Source organism: Maylandia zebra, linkage group LG23 (genome assembly GCF_041146795.1).
Source record: "Maylandia zebra isolate NMK-2024a linkage group LG23, Mzebra_GT3a, whole genome shotgun sequence".
Classification (NCBI taxonomy): domain Eukaryota; kingdom Metazoa; phylum Chordata; class Actinopteri; order Cichliformes; family Cichlidae; genus Maylandia; species Maylandia zebra.
Window position 1 is genome coordinate 43,072,242 of NC_135188.1, and position 5,018 is coordinate 43,077,259.

The following is a 5,018-nucleotide window of genomic DNA, read 5'->3' on the forward strand; positions in this document are numbered from 1 at the left end:
AGCTTGCTACAGGGGTGCCTCTCTATCCTGGGGAAGACGATTATGATGTTTTAAAATTCATAATTGAAACCCAGGGTCAGCTACCAGATCATCTCCTAGAGTCTGGCTTGTACACTGACTGCTACTTCATCGAGGATAACTACAACAAACAGCGCTGGACATTTAAGACCCAAGAACAATTTCAATACGAGACACATTATCGATCAAAGGAAACTCGATATATAAAACTTAAGTGTCTCGATGACCTCGAAAAACTGCTGAAAGTTAGGCGAGGACCGGAAAATGGCCAAACATTATTTGTAAGGCTAATCAAAGAAATGTTGGCCTTGGATGCAAATCTGCGCATAACACCCTCGGAGGTTCTGAAGCATCCCTTTTTCCACCCTGGCCTCTCAAGGAGAACCCCCTGCACTGACATGAATAGTACAGGGGGACAAAACCTTGTGTTCTCTCAGCAGCAATCATCGTTTGGGTGGCCAGAATTCTAGGGGAGCTAGAAATTCTTGTGGAAAAAAAGCCCAAAACAATAACATCAACAAAAAAAAGCAATGAATGTGGTCTTAAACTTGGGCACAATTTGGCTTGAAATCCATCAACTAATCTCTCAATATTCAAAGCGGAGCAGCAGACAACTTACCATCACATCAGTCCTTCAATCAGACCTACAACAAACGTCTTCAGTCTCTCACCCCAACCGGTCGCAGCAGATGGCCGCCCCGACCTGAGCCTGGTTCTGCCGGAGGTTTCTTCCTGTAAAAAGGGAGTTTTTCCTTCCCACTGTCGCCAAAGTGCTTGCTCATAGGGGGTCATATGATTGTTGGGTTCTCTGTATGTATTATTGTAGGGTCTACCTTACAATAATACATACAGCCTTGAAGTGACTGGTGATGTGATTTGCTGCTGAATCAATTCGGAACTAATTGGAAATCTGGATATTAATTAAATAAACCTGCTTTGAGCATCAATTAATTGTTGTTTGAAATTCTTTATAAATATATAAATATAGTGCCACTCTTCTACTGTTTAAATTGCAACTGTTTCAAACTGACTAATTTATTCATACACTTGAGCATAAACACATGCACAGTAAATGGCCTGTACTTGTACAGCGCTTTACTTAGTCCCCAAGGACCCCAAAGAGCTTTACACTACATTCAGTCATTCACACATTCACACACTGGTGATGGCAGCTACATTGTAGCCACAGCTGCCCTGGGGCGCACTGACAGAACATTGCAGAACCTTCAGCACCTCGTATGAAAAATATTTGATTGTGTGTATGCTTTTAGCGCTGTTTGGATTTGAGAAAATCTAAAATAAATTGAAATTTGTCTTTAGAAGTTGTTTTATACATTTCAGTGCTATATTATGCATACAATAGGACATCTATTTAGATTTACATCTTCCACAGAAAAAACTGCACATTACTGAAACTTAGTATACTGGACTTTGTTGTTGTCCCACACAGGTTCAATTTCGAGTGGTAGATGGCTCAGTGCTCAGTCAACCAAGATTTTATGATAGTGGGCACAATGAGATAGATAAGCTGCTTGTAAACAGTACTTTTATGCTCTCTTTTTCCATTTGGATAAGAAAGAAAGAACCAGGAAACAAAGGCAAACAAATAATCTCTGCCTTTATCCCAGATTCACATTATAGGAACAGCTGCTCAATGACCACTGTAGTCTTTGCTTACTGCACTTTTATCTACATCTATGCAAAGTGATCCACTACACCTACTTTTACAGTTAAATCCTTTTATGAGCACTCATGCCATTTTAATCTGAGTTTCTACTCAAATACAATCAGTAAAGAAAAACACAGTCTGTGACGTTTGTTTTGAAGGAAAAGGTATTCCCTGCAAATGTTTATCTGTGTGAGACTATTCAGAAAACAGTAATTTTCAGCTACTGTATAGCTCTGTGTAAATAATCATTCTGTACATTCGATAATCTTTAATCCTACAACTGTTTACAACTTGCATAGTTCCCATTTCTGTATAGCTGTATATCCCAGATTCTGTAAAGTTATTTATTTCATATTCTGTATAGTTTTTCATATTTATATCCTGTTCATATCCTGTACATAGCTTGTACTCACTACAGCCTGTACATACTTATAGTTATAGAATATTCACAACATACTTCATACCGTGTACATTATAACATACCATAATAGACCCATTTCTGTAATATACTCACATATCTATATTATTGCTAATATATATTGTAATATATCTATATCACTAAAGAACTTCTGGATGGATGCAAACTGCATTTCGTTGCCCTGTACCTGTGCATGTGCAATGACAATAAAGTTGAATTCTATTCTATTCTATTCTATTTTGTTTTATAGGTGAGACACTTGGCCTCTTTTTTCCTTGTTCTACGTTTGTCTTTTGTCCGATTACTCTGGAACACAAGATGGAAAACTGATATTCTCATGTTAAAAATATAGAAAAAGGATTTTATCACCCATAAATGTTAACTTCTCATGCCTCTTAGCACAAGCAGGAGCAGAAGCGCCCTCTGCAGTTTGTGTGTGGAAGTGCAAAAGCTTACAGCACCTGGTATTCCCAGGCGGTCTCCCATCCAAGTACTGACCAGGCCCGACCCTGCTTAGCTTCCGAGATCAGACGAGATCGGGCGTGTTCAGGGTGGTATGGCCGTAAGCGAAAGCAAAGCTGTGAAAAAGACCTTTTATTGGTGGCAAATGTCTCACAGTTTGATCTATATTATTGTGCTAAACTTCATATGTTACAGCGACAACATGCAAACCTTCGTTATTACAGTTTTTTCTGATTGCTTAAGCACATTTTTTGTAACTATTGGCTAATTTTGCAAAACTCTTCACACAAATAAGAAAACCTGTCACCCAATCATCAAAACATTGTAGTTCTCTTGCAAAAGCAAACACAGCTAGACTAACTCTTCACACCTTCGTAAAAGTGGTGTTTCCGTATCAAACAGTACACACAAGCCATCATCTACTAAGCACACAACTAACCGATTCTCATTTCAAGATGTCCTTATGGTGCTTGCTACAGTGTAGCGGCTCGAGTTAGGCTGGACCCGTTGGCCAGCTACCCTCAGGGTCACTCCACGGTTGATTACATGGTCCACTATTGTAGCTCTGATGTCATCAGTAATTCTATTTCTTACTCTTCCTACCTTTCCTCTCCCCCCTCCTCATCTTCCTCTCCCCCCTCCTCATCTTCCTCTTGCTCCTCCTTGTCCTTGTCGTCCTCTTCATCCTACTTCTTCACCTCCACGTCCTCTTCCTCGGCCTCCTCTACTTCTCACTCTTTCTGCTCCCTCCATTGTACTCCGCACACACAGCTTACCTGTATTATAGTGCTTAGGCTGATTGCAAAGTGAACGAATTATCTAAAAAAGTTTTCACATGTGAAAGTGTGCCAGACAGTTGGCAAGTTAGTGTTAATGATAGCCATACATGTGTATACTTTTGCTAGGAGTGTGTTGGAAATTTGGTAATTGAGTGTTGTGCAGTGAATTGTGCCTACAGTTTTGCAAAGTGTGTGTTACAAAATTGCAAACTGAGTGCAAAGCAGTTTTTGTGCTTTTAGTTTTGCAAACTCAGTGAGTGGTTTTGCTATAAGTCTGAATAGTTTTAGAGATTGTGCTACAGGAATCACAGTTAGGGTTTAAGCAATCAGAAAAAACTGTAACTGCAGCTTCAAATTGAGCTGCAAAAATGCTTTTCCCGCAGTAACATCACGATAAGAAGACATGTTCGTTGATTACAGCACAGTGTTAAAGTGACAGAGAGCACACGGTGTGTTGGGTCGATTTGGAAGTCCAACATTTTTGTCGTTTGGACATTTTAACTTAAATATAGAAAACAAAAACGTAAGCGTGTATGTGTCATTACAGCATGTATAAAAACGCCGTTTCTGAGCTGACCTTTCGCTTGCGGCCATACCACCCTGAACGCGCCCGATCTCGTCTGATCTCGGAAGCTAAGCAGGGTCGGGCCTGGTCAGTACTTGGATGGGAGACCGCCTGGGAATACCAGGTGCTGTAAGCTTTTGCACTCCCACACACAAACTGCAGAGGGCGCTACTGTTTAGTAAGAAACTTCATGACCTCTCTTCTAATTTTTTGCTTGTGTACCGTTAAAAAATTAAAACAACAATCATCTCTGCAGCTTATTGGAGACACCTTTGTGATTCTGTTGTAGAGCAGAGCAGAGGCAGACATTTGATACACCCGGGGCTTAGCCCTAAAGGGTAGTATGCATCTGGGACTTGGGGGGTGGGGGGGAAGAAATGACTGAAAGATTAATTGGCTCTGTTTTGAGTTCATATTCATATAGGGAAAAATATATCACATGTGCAGGACACCTTAAAGTAGTTTTTTAATTAAGCAGCAAGGCAGAACAAAGTCGGGGCTGTATCAAGACACAGGGCCTAAACCCCAATTCAACCAGACCCAGAACTGATCCGGAATTAAAACAGGACTACAACAGTTCAGAAGCAGGACTACTTAGGATTTAACCAAGACAGAACCAGAATCAGAACTAGATGATAGTAGCACTAAAAATCATCATAGACCTGCACTACACTTATTTTTTAATTCTACCAAAGTCCACTATTTAGATTCAGAAAAGTTTAGATAATTATTTAGCCTTGTTGTGCAAACAAGCCTGCAAAACTTAATAAATATAGAATTTGAAAAATAACAAACCTAAAAAGAAACACTAGGTACGAGATACATGAGGACCTATGATACGCTGATACTTTTGGTAAACAACCATTTGACTAACATGTGTGTCTCACCTGCTCTTGTTCATCTCTGTTCTGTCCTCTCTCTCTCCCTCTTTGTGCTGACAATCAAACCAAACACCAACATCATCAAATATACAGTTGAAACCAGATATTTACAAACTCTTCAGATAAAAACAAAAACACTTTTTTAATTGTAACATCAAATCAGACTAAATGTTTATTTTTTATGTTGATAAATATAAAAAACATATTTGTTAACTTTAAGAGTAAC

General features: G+C 39.4%; 2 non-coding genes across 2 annotated transcripts; one reads left to right on the forward strand and one right to left on the reverse strand.

The window, feature by feature from the left end:
* Positions 1–2,554: 2,554 nt before the first annotated feature.
* On the reverse strand, positions 2,555–2,673 carry LOC112434150 (5S ribosomal RNA). Its single transcript, XR_003023921.1, has one exon. It is a non-coding gene; the product is annotated as a 5S ribosomal RNA (ribosomal RNA).
* A 1,255-nt stretch (positions 2,674–3,928) lies between these two features.
* Positions 3,929–4,047, forward strand: LOC112434149 (5S ribosomal RNA). The gene has a single exon (XR_003023920.2). It is a non-coding gene; the product is annotated as a 5S ribosomal RNA (ribosomal RNA).
* The last annotated feature ends 971 nt before the right edge of the window (positions 4,048–5,018 follow it).